This window comes from Sphaeramia orbicularis, chromosome 22 (genome assembly GCF_902148855.1).
Source record: "Sphaeramia orbicularis chromosome 22, fSphaOr1.1, whole genome shotgun sequence".
NCBI lineage: Eukaryota > Metazoa > Chordata > Actinopteri > Kurtiformes > Apogonidae > Sphaeramia > Sphaeramia orbicularis.
In genome coordinates, this window is record NC_043978.1 from 7,424,640 (window position 1) to 7,445,358 (window position 20,719).

At 41.3% G+C, this 20,719-nt stretch overlaps 1 long non-coding RNA gene across 1 annotated transcript; it reads right to left on the reverse strand.

Annotated features, from left to right (window-relative positions):
• Nucleotides 1-281: 281 nt before the first annotated feature.
• Nucleotides 282-20,337, reverse strand: LOC115413582 (uncharacterized). The gene is made up of 3 exons (XR_003934482.1): nt 19,550-20,337; nt 14,023-14,025; nt 282-293 (listed from the first exon to the last, which is right to left on the reverse strand). It is a non-coding gene; the product is annotated as an uncharacterized LOC115413582 (long non-coding RNA).
• Between the last annotated feature and the right edge of the window lie 382 nt (nt 20,338-20,719).

Here is a 20,719-nt window from a genome sequence, read left to right on the forward strand (position 1 = left end):
CAACAAAAACAGAGTTTAGCTAACAGAGCTAAGTTAACAGAGCTAAGCTAACAGAGCTAAGCTAACAGGGCAAAGATAACAGAACTAAGTTAACAGAGCTAAGCTAACAGAACTAAAATAAAAGAGCTAAACTAACAGAGCTAAGCTACCAGAGCTAAGTTAACAGAGCTAAGAGCTTACTTCCTTTAACTCATACATGAACAAATATTGAACCATTTTAATAATTTTAATGTTTTATATACTATCATATATTCTGTAAAAATGTCTGAGAATAAGAGATGGTTTTATTGATTCTAAATAACAATAAACTCTTATTTATTTATTCATTTATTTATTAACTTTATTATTTATTTTTATTATTCTTTCTAAACAACTATAAACTCTTAATTATTTATTATGTCCAGAACCACAGAACCGGTCTGAAGAACCCGGACAGGTTCTGGTCCAGACTGATGTGTGTGTGTATGTGTGTGTGTGTGTGTGTGTGTGTGTGTGCGCGCGCGCGCGCGCTGGTCCTCACCCTTCAGGTTCTGGGTCTCACTGAAGGCCTGGATATTGCCGACCCGGTACAGGGGTCCGTGGGTCCACCAGCGGGTCGGAGGCAGGTCTCGGCACCGCGGCGCCTGCAGGATGATGAGGACCGCCCCCCCCAGCCACCCCAACCCCCAACCACACCACCAGCAGGGCCCAGCGGGTCCGGACCCACCTACACCAGGACACAGGGGGGTTAGAGGGGTCAAAGGGGTCTGGACCGGACCGGACCAGACCAGACTAGATTGGACAGGACTCTGGTTCACAGCGACCCGGGTTTTAGATTCATCTTTAGTGTGATTCTGTTCTAGTGATGTGGTCTGATGTGGACTGATGTGGTCTGATGTGGACTGATGTGGACTGATGTGGACCCATGTGGTCTGATGTGGACTGTTACAGACTGATGTGGTCTGATGTGGACTGGTCTGATGTGGACTGGTCTGACGTGGTCTGACGTAAACCGATCTAATGTAGACTGTGTGGACTGATGTTATCCGATGTGACTGGTGGTCTAATGCGGTCTAATGTGATCGAGTCTGATGCGGACCGGGCCCCCCGCCCTGTGTGCTGTGCTGTGCTGTGGTGCGTTCACGGTCCTCACCCCGGGGTCCCCGCCACCCTCAGCAGCTCCTCTTTGTTCAGTCCGGTGAACTGGACCTGGTCCTCCTCGTCCTCCGGGATCTTCAGCTTCACGGCCCCGTTCTTTTCGGCCCCGTTCCCGGCTGCGGCTCCGTCCGCGGGCCGCTGCCCCCCGGTCATCGGCTGCTTCTCCTGCTCTCCTGGTCCTGGTCCTGGTCCAGATCCGCTTCGCTCACGTCGGCCTCCGTCGCATCAGCATCCGGAGGCACCTGATCCGCATCCGGACCGGTCCTAGCCGCATCCCGGTCCGGCGCGTCCTTAAGCTCCAGGTGGGTCTCGTCCGGGTTCATGGTCCGTGGTTCTGGGTGGTTCTGGGTGGTCCTGGACGGTCACACGGGTCGTGTCAGTGATGAGCGAGCGCGTGTCGGTGGATCCACGGTCTGTGAGGCGTTCACTGACTGTCGGAAGGATGGAAACACGTGACCCCCCCCAACCCCCTGATACGGATTCAGACTATGATCAAAAACTCAGAGATTTTTTTTATAATCACTTACATGTGTTTTAAAAATGTAGAACATCCTTTAATTTACTCCTTCAGTTTCAATGCATTTGAAAAAATCTGGCCTTTAGTTTGGAAAAAAAAAAAAAAAAAAAAAGCAACAAAACAAGAAAGAAAAACCAAAAAACACAACGAAATAACACAGGTAGAGTGAAATGTTTCAACGATATAACAAACGACAAAAATTATGTCAAAGATGCAAAACAAAAACCAAAAAGAAGCAACAAAATGATGACAATTATTGTAAAATATGCATAAAAATTGTATTTATATATGCTTAAGTAATGTCAAAATTCAGTAAAATGACAATTATGTAAAAGGTGAAACAAATTTGCAGAAAAATGAGAAAATGTCACAAAACAGGGTAAAATACAAAAAAGATAAACATGATGTCGAACATACAACGCAAAGAGAAAAGAAACAAAATGATGAAAATCAGGCAACAAAAAGCAACTAAGAATTAAAATATTATTAAATATGCAACAAAATTACATAATTACATGCGTTTTAAAAATTAAGAACATCCTTTAATTTACTCCTTCAGTTTCAGTGCATTTGAAGAAATCTGGCCTTTAGTTTAGTAAAAAAAAAAAAATAACACAACAGGCAACAAAACAAGAAGAAACTTAAAAGATACAACAAAATAACAGAGCAAAATGAACGATAGAACAAATGATAAAAATTATGTCAAAGATTGTGACAAACAGCTGTTTGTCACTGTTAAGTATGATACAGGCACCTCTTTTCACTAAGCGTTTTAACTTACACATGTAGTTTACAGCACTTTAAACAAACATATTTGCACAACAAAATAATTGCACATGATTGATTTTTAAAGTAGTTTATTGATTTATGGTCTTTCGTTTTCAGTTTTTACATCCAGTGGTACTTTTTTTTTAATTGATGATTGCTTGGCCCTGGAGAAAAGGAGACATAAATTAGATCACAGAGAGTGCAAAGTAAATGTGCAGTATTGAAGTTTAACTTTGTTTAGTGTGTGTGTGAGTGGATTTTAAAGTGTTTAGGAATGGTGTTTTAGTGTGTTTGTACTTACCCCGCCCTTGTGTCCAGGTCCGTTAGCGAAAAGAGTCCCTGCATGAACAGCAGCCCTTAAGAAGGTTCCGGCCTGGACCAAGGCAGGGAAATGTGTGGGGGAGCCTGGAGGTGTTTTATTGGTTTATGGTTTTTATTTATCTTTGGTGTCTAGGTTTAGAGTTTTTAGATGTATAGCTTGGGTTTTATAGAGGTTAAGGTTGTGGGTTTTAGTTATGGAGGTTTTAGATTAGTTTAAACAATTTATGTAGATTTGTAACTCCCCTGTGGAGTTGTAGTGGTTTTATTCAGTTAGTAGAACAGTATAAAAGGCGCCCATTTTCGTCAGTTGTGGTTCTACTGCTGGAGAAGACAGTGCTACTCCAACCTCCATATGCACTTGCACTTTATTTGGCAGTCGCACTTTGTAGCGCCTGCACTTTTGTCTGGAAAAAGGATTATTGAAATATTTTTAAAAAAATTGTGGACCACGCCATCTCCTGCCTCTACCTCATCTCCTTCCTCGCTTCACTGACCTCCAACCGCTAAACGGCCAGCCTGTGTCACAAAGATGCAAAACAAAAATGGAAAAGAAGCAACAAAATGATGAAAATTATTGTAAAATATGCATATATATATATATATATATCTATATATATATATATATATGCTAAATGTCAAATCAATAAAAGGATATCAATTATGTAAAAGGGGGAACAAATATGCAGAAAAATGAGAAAATGTCACAAAACGGTAAAATACAAAAAGGACAAAACATACAGCACATAGAGAAAAGAAACAGAACGATAAAACAGGCAAAGAAATGCAACTAAATGATTAAAATTATTGTTAATATGCAACAAAATGACATAAAAGATTAAACAAATGTGCAAAAGTCAATTAAAATGCAATAAAATAATGAAAGTTCTGTACAAGACAAAAAGAACTTCAAACAAAAAGAACAAAAAAATTCTGTCAAACATTCAATGGAAAAACAGAAAAGAAACAACACGATGAAAATTTGGTTTAAAAAAAGAAAGCAACAATTAAGATGAAAACCAAGAAGAAGACAACATCAAAGACAAAACGAAATAACACAGAGTGAAATGTATGAAAGATGGAACAAAATGACATAAAAGATGAAACAAAAGAGCAAAAGTCCTGGAAAAATGCAATAAATAATGAAAGTGATGCAAATTAAATTATATAAAAGATGCAACAAAACAAGAAGATTCACACAAGAACAATTATGTTCAAACTGCAAAACAATGAAATGATATAAAATATGGAACAAGTGAAAAACTAAGAAAAAGACACGAGAAAAGACAAAATAATGTAAAACATAAAATACAACAAGAAAATATACAACAAAATGGTGAAGGAGTTCAAATTAGTTTTATTTGTATAACAGTTTTAAAAATAAAACATAAATATTTAAATGCACTTTCATTCTGAACCATGAAACCATGTGACAGATGTAAAATAATAAACAAACCATTCACTTCAATCAATAAAATAAAAACATAATACTGAATGATAATAATAAATAATAAACACCAGGGTGACTCAGTTTCCAACGGCTGAAGCTCACATTTCCAACTCTGACGCGGGACAGTGAATGCAGCGTCAAACTGGATTGGTCCAGTTTTTGTTGCAGGGTCATTTCTCCTTCAGACGCATCAGCACAATCAACTGTCACATGGTCCTGATGGAGCGCGTGCAGTCTGCTAATGCATGTGATTTCCTGTGGGCATGGCCGAGTCCAGGCGCTGAGTCAGCCGATCTGAGGGACAGCAAGTCAGAGTCAAGGACAGGAAGTGCTATGGCGTCCACAGGAAGTACAACGGTGTCCACAGGAAGTACAACGGTGTCCACAGGAAGTACAACGGTGTCCACAGGAAGTGCAAGAAGAAGAGGAGGAGACCAGAAAACACCATGAACTGTCTTAGACCAAAACCTGGGCTGGGTCTACCTCAGTCCAGACCTGAACCAGAACCACCATGTCTTGCTCTTCTCCCATTGGTCAGTTGGAGTCCACTTCCTGTTTCCTGTTCATCTCATAAACCACATCCTGTGGTGGGTCCAACCCCCCCTGTTTACATATGGACCGTGGGTGCAGACTTCACAATAAGACCCAGACTTTCACAATAAGACCCAGACTTTCACAATAAGACCTAGACTTTCACAATAAGACCCAGACTTTCACAATAAGACCCAGACTTTCACAATAAGACCTAGACTTTCACAATAAGACCCAGACTTTCACATAACACCGACTTTCACGATAACACACAGACTTTCACAATAATACACAGACTTCACAATACACACAGACTTTCACAATAAGATGCAGACTTTCACAATAAGACGCAGACTTTCACAAACCCTGCCACCTGGCCCAGAGCTTGCTTTCCTCTGAAGGGAGCATGACCAGGACTTTCTGACCAGGTTCAAAGCCCTCTCCCAGGCTGCTGAGTAATACCACGACTTTTGTTTGTGTTGGGAAGTCCTCATGTGCTCATGGGCCAGGGCAGTCATCCTCTCCAGCTTCTCTCTCATCTTGAGCACATAGGACACTACATTTAAAGACTCTTGATCATTTTGTCCCCCCTCCCACAGTTCCTTCAGTACGGTCAAAAGTCCCCTCACTTCTCAAAAGGAGAAAACCCTGTGGAGGCTTGTGGGACCTCTCTGTATATGCAAACAGGATGTATGGGTCCCAGTCTGAACCAGTTTCATTCACAAATTTGTGAAGCATCTGTTTTAATGTCTGGTTAAACCTCTCAGTGAGTCCATCTGTTTGTGAGTGATATGGTGTTGTTCTAACTCCCGGATACCCAGCAGCTGATATACATCTTTAAGCAGCTTGGACATGAAATTGGTGCCCTGATCAGTAAGTATCTCCTGAGGAAACCCCACCCTTGCAAACAGCTGCACTAAGCACAAGGCAACCGTCTTTGCTTTCACAGATTTTAGGAAAAACTTCTGGATATTTGGTGCATAGTCTGTTATTACCAGCATGAAGCGGTTACCTGATTTACTCTTTTCCAACAATGTCCATACCAAGGCACTGAAATGGTGTACTTACAACAGGAAGAGGCTGGAGGGGAGCTTTGGTGGGAAGTCTGGCTCATGTTATTTGGCACTCTGTACAGCTCATGCAAAACTGCAGAACATCTTTACGAAGGCCAAGACAGTAGAAACAGTTTCTGATGCGGGCGAAGGTCTTATGTTTCCCTAGGTGGCCAGCCCAGGGAATAGAATGGCCCAAGTTCAAAACCATTTTTCTAACTGGTCTGGGAACAACCAGCTGTTTAGATGACCCTTGTTGTCTGTAAAGAATGTCATTTTCAATGCAGAAATCATTTTTCTTCACCTTAGCATCCTCCAAGTACTTTGTTATGCCGTGTCTCCAGTATGTGGAACCAGCTTGACTTGGCTCGGGTACCAGGTCCTATTCCAGACCGTTTCCATTACAGGATACTACCAACTTTACAGTACCTAGTCATCATAGCGATGCTGCGCGTTACTTCCGTGTCGTCTGCTCAGAGTCCCTGATAAAGTCACTCATTGCGTGTTGTCTCGTCAAACTCATGCTGAATTTTTACGTCTGAATCTCCTGGACAAACCATGGTGTAGTTTAACTGGCTGTCATCATGTGGATGAACCTACCACTATAGTTACTGTCAACTTCTGCATCTGTTTTTTGTAAAAGGGTGGGTCACAGAGAAAACTATCTGACCAATCAGTGGCCTGCAGTGTTTACACGTCACCTTTTAGTCTCTGGTCCCCAGTCCTGGAACCTTGGCAGAGGTGATACCAAAAAACTAGTACCAGGTACCAGATTCCAGGTCCGTTTTCGTAATGGAAATGCAAAAAGGCCGAGTCGAGTTGAGTCGAGCTGATACCATGTAGTGGAAACACGGCATTATACTTTCATCCCGGTACTGCAGCTCTACAATAGTACCAGGTATTTTGAAATCTTGCAGTACCTCAAGCTTTGGTGACTCAGGGGGGGTTACCACAGTCCCTTGAAACTTCTCTCTCTTCCGCTGCCTCCTGGATTTGTGCTCCTTGGTCTGCTCTGTGGGAAGCTCAGTATATAGAAAAGCAATGTGACTGCTTTGCCTGAGCCCAAGTCAGAGCAACATTACACAGGTGAGCTGGTTACAACAGATCAATTAGCACAGGTATGTCATCACCCAACATGACAGGAAATGGTAAGTTGTCCACTACACCAACATTTAGCAGGTAAGTCTGTCCTTTCACTGTTCCATAGATATCAGCTGTAGGATATATCTTCTCATCACCATAGACACAGCAGATGGGAATGGTCTCACTGGTGCAAACAGACTGAGGTGAAACATACCTGCGCTGAACCAATGTCTGTGGACTTCCTGTGTCAATTTGGGCTCTTACTGCATGTCCATTTATCTCCACAGATGTCTCCTTTGAGGGCCGTGCCAGCTCGCTGATCGTTAGTGTGCAACATAACTCAAAAAGTTATGGACAGATTTGGATGAAATTTCAGGGTTTGTTGAAATGGGATAAGGAAGAAATGATTAAATTTGGTGGTATTCGGGGGCGGGGGGGCCCACGGGGGGGGCCCACTGATCAGCCTTGGCGGAGGTCTACGCTCTCCGAGTGCTTCTAGTTTTATTTATTTTTTATCACTTATGGGCTACCATAGATAATCTCATAACAGCTTCCAGCAACATTTGTTGTCAACGGTTGTCAAGCTAGTCAACCACGAAGTACCTTGAGAAGTATAAACATTAGTCACTTAGTTGAAACATATTCCGAAGTGACACCAAGTGGACAGAAAATATCTGCTATCACTAGGGATGGGAATCGATAACGATCCCGATTCCATTATCAGTTTTGCTTATCGATCCGATTCCTTATCGATTCTCTTATCGATTCTCATTGGGTGGGGGAATTAAAGAGTACAAACCGGCGTGTTTGCATTAAGTGTCTTTTATATTTCCATCTCTGCACAGAAAATATAACATATACAGTATGTACAAATAATATAATAACAGATGACGCTGGGCCCGGTTTGGGGGGGGGGCTCAGGTACGTGCAGTGAAAGTGAAACTTAAGACACTTTACTAATTCCTCTATTGCCGCATTTCCACTACGTGGAACCGGTTCGGCTCAGCCCTCTCGTTGTTGTGAACCTCATTTCTCCTATCTTCGGAAACTTGTATTTGGGTATGACGTTTGTTGCCTGCACCGGAATCGGAACTGGGCCCGACATTCACTCTGCCGCTACATTCACAAGGGTCGCTAAGTAGTGTATCAAGTACGTGACATTCCTGTAAATGAATCACATGCTGGGACAAATGTTTGAACAGATTGGAGGGATTCCACCCTTTAGAAGAAATGGAAGCTTTGACAGTGTCCCCGTGGACTGGGTGTTATTTTTTTAGACTGTTTGTTTCTGCCTCAACGCCATGTTGGCTATGTTCTGACCAAAACAATGCAGCGTATGCATGACGTCATCGCACATGTGCAACGAAGATGGAATCGATAAACAGAATCATTAAGCAGGCTGGCAAACGATTCCAAGGAATCGAGCTACCGGGATCGGTTCTCAAAAGAACCGGTTCTCAATTCCTATCCCTAGCTATTACCCAGTTCTAGTCAAGTCTCTCTCAAAATGTGCCATCAAGAGAAAGGTTGGCAATGAGCTCAGGAAATTTCAGGAAAAGTGGGAGCCTGAATATTTTTTGTCAAGCTCAGGGACACCCCTATGTGTCTCATATGCAGAGAAAGTTGCGGTGTATAAGGAATACAACGTCTGACATCATTACTCAACTAGACATGCTGAGGATTATAAAAATACCAGGGAGATGAGAGAAAGAACCGGGTCGCCAATCTTAAAAAAATGTCTATTGAGGCAACAAGATTTATTGAAGAAAGCAAACAAGGAGAATGAAGCAGCAGTCGAAGTTAGCTACAAGGTGAGTGAGACGATTGGTAGGGCTGGAAAGCCATTCAAAGAAGGAGAGTTCATCAAAAAGTGCATGTTACTGGCTCCGAGTAAAGTATGGAAACCCTTTTTTGTGGAATACTTAATGCGGCCCAGCCTGACCCAGACTCTACCTCCAGTGGCCCCCAGGTAAGTTGAGTTTGAGACCCCTGCCCTTTATGGATCTGGAGAAGGTTAGCTAGGTCTGCTAATGTAGGCTCATTCTGGTCCTCTTCCTCCCCGTCCTCCATATTAAGCAGTCCACCAACAGCTCCACACACCCAGTGGTGCTGCTTGCCATTAGGCAAGGCAGGCAGCTGCTTGGGGCCCCTAAGCCAGCAGGGGCCCCCAAAGGACCAACAGACTTGACACAAACAGTCTAAAGAATAAGTTCACCACAGCAGCAGTGAGAAGTTGCAGTAACAGCTAGCTGTCTCAAATTCTCTGAAGGGGCCCCCTGAGTCCAAATTGCCCCTCCCCCACCTGTGTGTGTACATATACCAGTGACGTGCAGTGGGGTTCATGGCTGGGAGGCACTGACTCTTTCAGAGCCAGATCTACAAATATTGGTGGCCTGAGAAACTGGAATAGAGAGAGTGAGCCAAAGGAATGGCCTGGGTATATGGGCTCTGCATCAAGTCAGCATAGGTAGACTGGCAGGAACTCAACAGGAAACCTTCAAAAAGAGCCATTTCAAACTAAAAATTAAAAAAAACTTTATGGTCTTACCTTTATTTGTACATGAAATCCATGCGCCGATCCTGGTGAATTAAAGTGTATAAAAAAGAACGAAGAATATATAAGCGCATGAATCTGTGGACTCACAGGCGCCATCTATCATGAGGCAGGGGTACTGTTTGCCTCCCCTAGTGACTTTTTCACTGCGGTTTTATGATTATCAGCGAGCCTAAACACATTACAGAAATACATTCCATACGTTATGCAGATTATGGAAGGATAGAGCATATAATCAGAGTGTTTGAAAGCATTTTAACTGCGATATACAGAGACAGCGACACAATATTTTCATCGGGTACCAACAGAGTTCATGAGGGGAGGAACAGTTCTCCTGGAGGCACAGCACGTGCTGCCTCACAGCGCATCTCCCTTGTATTTGAACGGAGCATACGGAAATTCTGCTATTCTGATTGACAAAAAAAAATAATAATAATAACAATATTGGATTCGAATGGAAAATGAGTTTACAGGACATACCAGCTGACAACTATCAACATTTATATTTTTAGTCAAGTTTTTTTCTTTTCAAGACTGATAAGGGAGGCTCTGCCTCCCTGCCTCCTCTGACTGCATGTCACTGACATAAACAGGTGTCCCATAAGTCTCCATACATAGGAGACATAATACATATGGTTCTAACATGTATTTCTTATATTTCTTTTTTATAGTTCTTCAGCAGTGGAGGATACGCATTGAAATGTGTTCCCGACAAAATGGCAGTCATATAGAGCATATTCTATAAATAAAAATGGTTTGTCAAGAAACGTTTATTTTTCCTATGTATGGAGACTTATGGGACACCCTGTATATATATATATATATATATATATATATATATATATATATATATATATATATATATATATATTACACACATATATATTATATATATATTATTATTTATTTGTTTGTTTGTTTATTTTTGCTTGGGGCCCCAGGGCACCTTTTCTGCGCCACTGCACACACCTCATCACTGGTTCCTTGCTCATCTCTCCCTTGATCACCTGGTTTACAATCAGCTCCTGATCTTGTCTGCTCTGTTCCTCTTGCTCTTCCTCTTCCTGGCATTCTTCTTAAATTCAGAGGTAGGTAGAGAGAAAAAAAATGGTCCAAAGTAACACAAATACACCCATGTCCTTCACTGGATGATCCCACCGCTGCCACCAATTGTAGAGGACCAAACATAAGGACCAGGACAAAGGTGGTGTTATGTTCACTGTAGATAATGTTGTTCATAGCTTATCAAAATACGCCATCTAATGGCCATTGTCAGTTCACTTTGTTTAGAACAGTAGAAGAAGAATCAGACAGGAAGTCGTTAAAAACGTTCTCACCACAATAAATAGTGGCTCTGCTTTCCTGAGTTTCTTTTATTTTGGTGTTTGTTAAAGCATCATCTGTCAGTATTATATGGTAAAAATGATTGCACATTTTATACAATGTTGTTTGGTTGCACATTTGAGAGTTGGAACGTTCTCATTGCACTATAAAATGTATAAATTGCTATGCTAATTGTTATGCTAACCACCAGTGACATGCAGTCAGAGGAGGCAGGGGAGGCAGAGCCTCCCTTATCAGTCTTGAAAAGAAAAAAAACTTGACTATAAAATATAATAAATGTTGATAGTTGTCAGCTGGTATGTCCTGTAAACTCATTTTCCGTTCGAATCCAATATTGTTATTATTATTATTATTTTTTGTCAATTAGAATAGCAGAATTTCTGTATGCTCCGTTCAAATACAAGGAGGAGATGCGCCGTGAGGCAGCACTGTGCTGTGCCTCCAGGAGAACTATCTCCTCCCCTCATGAGCTCTGCTGGTACCCGATGAAAATATTGTGTCGCTGTCCCTCTGTATATCGCAGTTAAAATGCTTTCAAACACTCTGATTACATGCTCTATCCTTCCATAATCTGCATAACGTATGGAATGTATTTCTGTAATGTGTTTAGGCTCGCTGATTAATCATAAAACCGCAGTGAAAAAGTCACTAGGGGAGGCAAACAGTACCCCTGCCTCATGATAGATGGCGCCTGTGAGTCCACAGATTCATGTGTTTATACTCTTCTTCGTTCTTTTTTATACACTTTAATTCACCAGGATCGGCGCATGGATTTCATGTACAAATAAAGGTAAGACCATAAAGTTTTTTTTATTTTTAGTTTGAAATGGCTCTTTTTGAAGGTTTCCTGTTGAGTTCCTGCCAGTCTACCTATGCTGACTTGATGCAGAGCCCATATACCCAGGCCATTCCTTTGGCTCACTCTCTCTATTCCAGTTTCTCAGGCCACCATATATTTGTAGATCTGGCTCTGAAAGAGTCAGTGCCTCCCCAGCCATGAACCCCACTGCACGTCACTGCTAACCACGATGCTAACTCCAATGCTAGTGGTCTCGACTCATTGTTGTATATACAGTATGTGGTTGTATTCTGTGATCATTATTTGACATGAATACTGATATGGATATTTCCATTTTTCTATATTGTTACAGTTTCACAAAATAAGAATTATTCAGTAAACTCCATTGATCATCCCCTGGAGTCTGTGAAGTTTCTGGATTCGTGTTTAGCTGTTTGGATAGCTGGTTCAGCAACTGGCGAGGCCATTTACAGGTGGTAAAATTAGGAAAAGTGATAATTTAATAAAGTTAGAAAATGTTAACACAAGCTCCAAAAAATGGCAATTAACAAAATGAACAAAGATGGGCTCAACTGAGGTCAACTAAACCAAACTGTAACAGAACAAAACTGACTTAACCAGACAAAGAACCAAGGTGGGCTGAAATAGAAAGGGACTAACCCAAACCACACACAAGGGGGAGGCATTACACTATGAAATTCAACTAAACCATTAACTTAATCAAAATAACATAAAACAAATCATAACTAGACACAAAATACTAACTGTGTGAAACCAATGTGATTTAAACCAAGAATTTAAACAACTAAATTAACACAAAGAACAGTGTTTTCCCCCTCAGTCTGGTGATAATTGTTCCTTCCCCCGCTTAAATACTAGCCATGCCCCTTTGTCTGGTCCTTTTGTCAGCAACTGAAGAACAATGTGAGTAATAATTCAAACATAACTAATATGTGTGCACCCACATTAGAATGTTGAAATAAAATACTTCACTAAACCGTGTCATGTCATCATTAACTGTAACTGAACAAAAACTTATGAAACAAAAACTACTAACACAAGATGGTGGTGGCAAAGGATCCACCACAGCATCGATCTAAAACAGGGGTGTCCAATCCAATGGTCCTTGAGAGCTACTATCATGTATGTCTTAGATGTTTCCCTCTTCCAGCACACCTGATGGTCATTATCAGGCTTCTGCAGAGTTTGATGATAGGCTTTTCATTTGAATCAGGTGTGTTGGAAGAGGATACATCTAAACAGGGGTCAGCAACCCTGGTCCTACAGAGCCACTATCCTGCATGTTTTAGATGTATCCCTCTTCCAACACACCTGATTCAAACGATAAGCCTATCATCACGCTCTGCAGAAGCCCGGTAATGACCATCAGGTGTGTTTGAAGAAGGAAACATCTAAAACATGCAGGATAGTGGCTCTGTAGGACCAGGGTTGCCGACCCCTGCTCTAAAACATGCAGGATAGTTGCTCTTGACGACCAGGATTGGACACCCCTGATCTAAAACATACTCTATTATACAACGCAACAATCACACAATTAATTATATAATTATTTTCAATAAAAGGAAAAAAAAAAAGCATTTCCATGTTTTTTTGTTTTTTTAGTTTTTTGTTTGTTGTTTTTCAGGGTTTTTTTTTAAACATATTTAGTTTGTGTATAACAGAATACATGAAACATAAAAAGTACAATACAATATTAATATAACAACATGAACAAACAGTGCAGAAGCGTATTGCATTGACACAAAAAATAAATTCAGCTCTGTTTTTCTAATTAACAAGATAATTATCTCATTAATTTGGGAAAAACAGAGCTGAATTTTTTTTTTTTTTTTTGTGAATGCAGACCTTCCGTAAACAGAACATTAGACAGAGGACAAAATATACAGGCAGAAATAATCCATCAGTTTATGCAAAGATCATAAGTGTTACATAGATCAGTGGTTCTGATAGCTGTTGTATTTTCAGAATAGTGAATACTTGAAATATATTGTTTAAACTCAGTTTAAAGATTAAAAAGGACGGTTTGCGATTGGAGAACTTGGATTTATGAATGTGGTATTTTGCTAAAAATAGAATTAATTAATGATGTAATATTGAGCTTTTCCACACATCTAGACTAGTAGATCCTACATAGATATATATATTCTATTTATACCTCAAACATTTGATTTTTTTTTAAATTTTTACTTACATGCAGTGGCGTGCACAGACATTTTGGGGGGCAGGTGCTCAGTGAAAAAATAAGGGCACTTTGTGATCAGTCAATCACTGTTTTATTTCTCTGGAATAAACACACATTGAAGGTTTTTAGTTGTTAGGCAGCTACAAACGATAGATCAGTGTATTGGCTGCAAAAATAAGAAAATTGTGTTTTTTCCCCCATCAGGACAAAAGAAGTGTACAACATCTCATTTTGAATTGAGGAGTGAAGAGGTGCAGCTTTACCACTCTCTAAAGCAGAATCCTCCTCTGTGCCATGTCTTGAAAGATTCTGATGATCTTACTGTGATTTATTGTGGATGTCTGGATGAGCTGCTTCCCTGTTGTAGCTGCCTAGAATTGAACAATAGTAGTTTTTAATAATAGCCTTTTTTTTTTTTTTTTAATTTTAATAATAGCCTATTAGGTAAATACAAGATTACTGCAAGTCTTGTAACATAGAAATAACTTATGGTTGGTACAAAATAATATAATTAGCGTATGAATAGGGATGAGCCAGACACTCAGCTGAAACAAGTATCTGGTACAGATAATGCACTTTTGACGAGTATTATGAGTCAGTCCGTGCGTTTACATGACAACTTTATTCCTGGTTTAATCTGATTAAAGGTTAGATCCTATTTCAGATGCCCATGTAAACACCTTATTCCAGTTGAAAAAGAAAAATTTGGAATAAATTTAAATCCGAATAAAGTCACTGGTTGAATTCCCTTTTAATTCTGAACTAAATTATTCCTCGGACATGTAAACCCTTTATTCCATTTGGACTTTATTCCTTCCATTCTGCGCATGCTCGTTGTCTTGTCACGATGACGCACACATTCTGCGTTAGTGGAAGAATGTGCATTGCAGTCTAGTCTTCCCAAAGCGTTCCAGTGTGCTATTCTGATGGGATCTACCAGCCTGGAAAACCCTGAAGGAAGAGTTCACCACTTGCTTTTATTAATTCATTTGTCATGCACTAATGAGTTCATTAAGTTGGCGAATCAGTTTGCACTGCAGTGCACTGATTGCCTTGTTCTCGCAGCCCTTCCGTTAACTTAGCTTAGCCTAGTTTAGCATAATGGCTTCATTCCTACGGTCAGACGTAGCCAGGCTTTCAGGGTGATCCGTAGTATTTTGTGAGTGATTTTGTGAAATTCAATCATTACTTTAGTCTGCTGGGGTCAATATGATCACAAATTGAGGCTCAAATCATGGCCATGTGACTTACTGCAGTAAGAAAATCTTGGGAAATAAAAGCTAATGCAAAGCTAAAACGCTAAAGCAAAGCTAATTTAGCACATGCATCCCTTCCAACAAAAGATTTTCCAACTTCTGTCAACACAACAGTTCCAAGATTGCATGAGTGCAGTAAGTCGCGGATCTAAAGAAATAATTAGAATCGGATTTCAGAAAATCGCTTACAAAAGACGACAAATCACCTTTAAAAAACTGGCTATGTGTGACCATGGAAATGCAGTGACTATGCTAAGCTAAGCTAACAGAAGGGCTGCGAGAATGAATAAACATTTCTCATGTAAACCTTATTCGGGTTTAACATTTCCATGTAAACAGAAAAGAGAATACTTTAGTTCCGAATTAATTTCTTCTGAAAAATAAATCAGATTTAAAAAAACGTCATGTAACTGTACCCAATATCTGTGCTTGTGATGAATGAAAATCCTCATTAGCTGACTGTGTTCTACTGTATAGCTTCATGCCTGATTTAATATTGCAAAACCACTTTTTGTTTTAAAAATAAAATGTGGACAGCTTTAAGCTGGAACAATTCAATTTTAAAATCTGAGTTAAAAGGCCCTAAACAGTTACATGACGGTGGTCTAAACTCTGACCTTTATCTTCATCTTCTTCTTCCTCTCCCTCCTTGCTGCCGGTGGATAATTTGATCCATTAGAGCACAGAGCGGCTCCCCTGGGCTGATGGCTGGAGCTCTCTTTCTTTTCTCTCCTAATCCTCTCCTTTCTAGGCATTATGCTGCACATAGTAAATAAAAAGAGACCAACAATATGAATAAGACTCCTTGGTTACATTACAACTTTTCTTCTTTTCCTTTTTTTTCTTTTTTTTTTTTTACAGACAATTAGGAATTACCTGTTTGTCATTTAAATAAAATTACTGCAACTGTTAATTATGTAGCCTAATGTAAACCTACACAATACTAAATATTCAGCTCAAATATACTGATAGATTCTCATGCTGCGATGACAAACTACTGACATTAGTGGCGCTCATCACATCAGGTCATATTGGTTTAGGCTAGCCTCTAGCTTGTAAAGCTAGCTTACCGTGTGCAGTGGGCTAATGTATGATCAGCTGTGTGGTGCTGTATGAGACAGGCTAGTTCACAACAGAGAGTTTAAATGCAAGTTATTGTTTGGCAACTGAGGTTTAAGGAGCAAACAAACACTGGACTGGATTCATTCGTGTGTGTTACCTGACTGTTGGGGCAGGGGAGGCGGAGTGTGTGGGCAACGCATCACATGTGTGGAGATGCACTGTGCTGTGTGTGTGTGTGTGTGTGTGTGTGTGTGTGTGTGTGTGTGTGTGTGTGTGTGTGTGTGTGTGTGGTGGGGGGGCATTATTACACGCTTTTAATCGTCCAGTATTTATCGATGATTATGTTGGAATGTACGGAAGCGTATTGCATTCACAAAAAAAAAAAATAATTTCGGCTCTGTTTTTCTGAATTAATGAGATAATTATCTCATAATTACGAGAAAAAATAAGTTTAAAAAAAAAATCGGCGCTGTTTTTCTGAGTTTATGAGATACTGTTTTCTGAAAAAAAATAAAATGTGTCTGTGTTTCTGTCAGTGGGACAGTGGTCCCTGGTCCAGGCAGGAGCTCCTTCTATCTGTGCTGCTGAAAGCCTCTCGGGGGAGCGTGAAGTTGTTTCCGTTTCTCGTAACCGGTTCCGATTACGGATCATGGAACTAGTTTCGTTCACAGAAATCAGAACCAAGCCCCGCTTCGTGCACGGATCAAGCCCTTCAACCACACCGGCGCTCAGAGCCTGTAGCCCGGCTTCCTGACAGGGCACGACCGCGGTGATGGGAGCTGGCATTAATGAAGTCAAATAAAATGACATTCACCATGATTAAATAAAATATGCGTCTTGGTGTCCCGGTTCACCCCCCACCCCCGGACAGCTTTCCATCAGGTCCAGGTGGAAAGCTATGGGGGTGGGGGGTGAACCGGGGCACCAAGAGCTCCTCCACGGATCTAGTTCTGACTAATGCGTTCCATTAGGTCCGACAAATAAATGAATACACATTTGCACTCTTCTGCTGTGAATATTTTCTTTAATGCTGGTGAATGTCATTTTATTTGACTTCATTAATGCCAGGACCTGGAGTACGCTGCTGACACCATCCTGCTCAGCACATCTTACAGTCAGCTGACAGATGCTCTGGGCAGTTACAGTGAAGAGGCACAGAAGCTTGGCCTCCAAGTGAACTGGACAAAAACCAACCTCACGCATGTCGGTGATGGGCCAGATCCACCTCCCTTGCAGCTTGGTAATGACATTGTAGAACCTGTCAAGAGCTTTGTGTATCTGGGGTGATGACAGACAACAGGGACCTAAAACCAGAGATTACCCGCAGAAGGGCCCTGGCAGCATCAGCTCTGCAGTCTCTCTGGAAACCACTGTGGCGGAACCAGACCATCTCACGCAGGACGAAGCTCCGGATCTACAACTCTGCCGTCCTCTCCATCCTGCTCTATGGCTCGGAAACATGGCCCTTAACCAGACTCTGGCTGCCAGAATAGATGGCTTTGATAGCAGGGCTCTCAGAACCATCGAAAACATCAGGTGGACCCGGCGGGTTTCCAATCAGGTGCTTGGAGCCCGCACACGCCAGCCCAAAGCATCCAGCCTGGCCGCGCAACGTCGCCCCCGCTGGTTCGGTCATGTCCTCCGCCTCCCTCCTGACCATCCAACAAGAGCCATCCTTCAGTTTGACCCAAGGCCGCAGACTGGAAACGACCACAAGGCAAGTCCCGCACCCGATGGCTCGGACGTCATTGCAGGCGACCTCCAACAACATGGAGTTACCATGGAGGACGCAGAGCAGCTGGCACAGGACCACCAGCCATGGAAAACACTGGTTCACCTGGTCGGCCCAATGCACCGGGACAGGACACCCGCCCCATGGCAGGAGTCCTAGTAGTAGTGGTAGTCATTAATGCCAACTCCCATCACCGCGTCCTGTCCTGTCAGGAAGCCGGCTACAGGCTCCGAGCGCCGGGGTTCTGTCGAGTTGAGCTGCTCCGTCCACCCGCTCCAGTCCGGCTTACACACCGGGGAGCGGATAGCTGTCCACCTGGACCTGATGGAAAGTTATTGGAGGGGGGACGAACCGGTACACCAAGCCGCTCCTCCGTGGATCTAGTTCTGACTAATGCTTTCCATCAGGTCTGACAAATAAAAGAATCCACATTTGCACTCTTCTGCTGTGTATATTTTCTTTAATGCTGGTGAATGTCATTTTATTTGACTTCATTAATGCCAGCTCCCATCACCGCGGTCGTGCCCTGTCAGGAAGCCGGGTTACAGGCTCTGAGCGCCGGTGTGGTTGAAGGGCTTGATCCGTGCACGAAGCGGGGCTTGGTTCTGATTTCTGTGAACGAAACTAGTTCCATGATCCGTAATCGGAACCGGTTACGAGAACGGAAACAACTTCACGCTCCCCCGAGAGGCTTTCAGCAGCACAGATAGAAGGAGCTCCTGCCTGGACCAGGGACCACTGTCCCACTGACAGAAACACAGACACATTTTATTTTTTTTCAGAAAACAGTATCTCGTAAACTCATAAAAACAGAGCTTTTTTTTTTTTTTTTTTTTTTTTTTTTTTTTTCGGAAACAGTATCTCGTAAACTCATAAAAACAGAGCTTTTTTTTTTTTTTTTTCGGAAAACAGTATCTCGTAAACTCATAAAAACAGAGCTTTTTTTTTTTTTTTTTCAGGAAACAGTATCTCATAAACTCAGAAAAACAGCGCCGATTTTTTTTTTTTTTTAACTTATTTTTTCTCGTAATTATGAGATAATTATCTCATTAATTCAGAAAAACAGAGCCGAAATTATTTTTTTTTTGTGAATGCAATACGCTTCCGTAGAATGGGCCACAAACACTCTTTAAAAAAAAGAACTTTCAAAAGGGCACTTGCTTGGTCCAAGGGGCAAGTGCACACCACTGCTTACATGTGTTTGAAATGTAAAATATATTGTAAATTGTGAAATTTTCTATCTTTTTTTGATGTATACTATTATGTATATATACTGTTCAATTGTTCAAATAATAAAAAATAATACACCTCATTAGAGCTGCATTACAGTGACAGATCACATATTATAAGAAGTGAGTACACTGAATAAAAGAATATATCTCAACTGGAAAAAAAAGACTGTAGATCCTTTTTAAACTCATCAGTTTAATGTGACTGCAGTTCATACTTCCATCCGGCAGATGTCACCACAGTTCATTATATCAGATACTTCAAAACACTGAACCATTTCAACACTTGGACTCAGTGGTTCAGAAAGCCTGTTCCTCCAACACTTTGGAAGAATGTATTAGAAATAAAATAAATAAATAAATAAATAAATAAATAAATAAATAAGAATTAAAAAAAAAAAAAAAAAAAAGTTTTTATTTTAAATTCGGGAAAAAAAAAAAAAAATCAATAGATTTATTCAAATGTGTGACTGGAGGCAGACTAATCCATTTTTACAGGTTTTATTTCATTTACTCTGTAAACAGGAAACTTAAGTCACAGTATTTTAATGTCTATTATCTGGACATCAGAGAAATTAAGCAGATTAAATGTGATGAATTCACTTCAGTTTTGTTAAACTGACAGATGTTAGAGTTCAAGATTTATTTAGAACAAAAACTAATGAAGCAATACTTTAAATTTAAACCTGACGTTTGACCAATGGACGATTAAAGACACAATATAGAGGCGGAAGCTTTATCGAAGGTTTTGAGGAACTGGGATCAGGTCCAGGACTGCACGGCCTCCAGTTGGACCTGAGGTCTGAACGACTGGACTCCACAGAAACATCACAACAGTTTAGATGAAGCCGATGCGTTCACTGGTCATCCGTTCATCTCATAGACACTTCCCTCTGCATCATGATGTGTTCAAGTCCATGAGCTCACATACCAGTGGGGCATTCAGGTACCATTGCATTCAGGTGCATTCTTCCTGTTCAGGTACTGGTGGTGTATTCAAGGACCGGTGTTACGTTCAAATGCCAATGATGTGTTAATGTACAGATGTTGCCTTTCAGTGCAGGTGGTGTGTTCAGGTGTACAAGCTGTGAGCAGGTACCAGTGATGTATTTAGGTGCAGGCAGTGTGTTCAGGTACTGGTGTGTTTAGATACCTGTGGTGCATTCATGTACACAGTTGGTGTGTTCAGGTACTGGTGGTGCATTCAGGTACACAGTTGGTGTGTTAGATACCTGTGGTGCATTCATGTACACAGTTGGTGTGTTCAGGTACTGGTGGTGCATTCAGGTACACAGTTGGTGTGTTAGATACCTGTGGTGCATTCATGTACACAGTTGGTGTGTTCAGGTACTGGTGGTGCATTCAGGTACACAGTTGGTGTGTTAGATACCTGTGGTGCATTCATGTACACAGTTGGTGTGTTCAGGTACTGGTGGTGCATTCAGGTACACAGTTGGTGTGTTTAGATACCTGTGGTGCATTCATGTACACAGTTGGTGTGTTCAGGTACTGGTGGTGCATTCAGGTACACAGTTGGTGTGTTAGATACCTGTTGTGCATTCAGGTATACAGTTGTGTGTTAGATACCTGTGGTGCATTCATGTGCACAGTTGGTGTGTTCAGGTACTGGTGGTGCATTCAGGTACACAGTTGGTGTGTTAGATACCTGTGGTGCGTTCAGGTG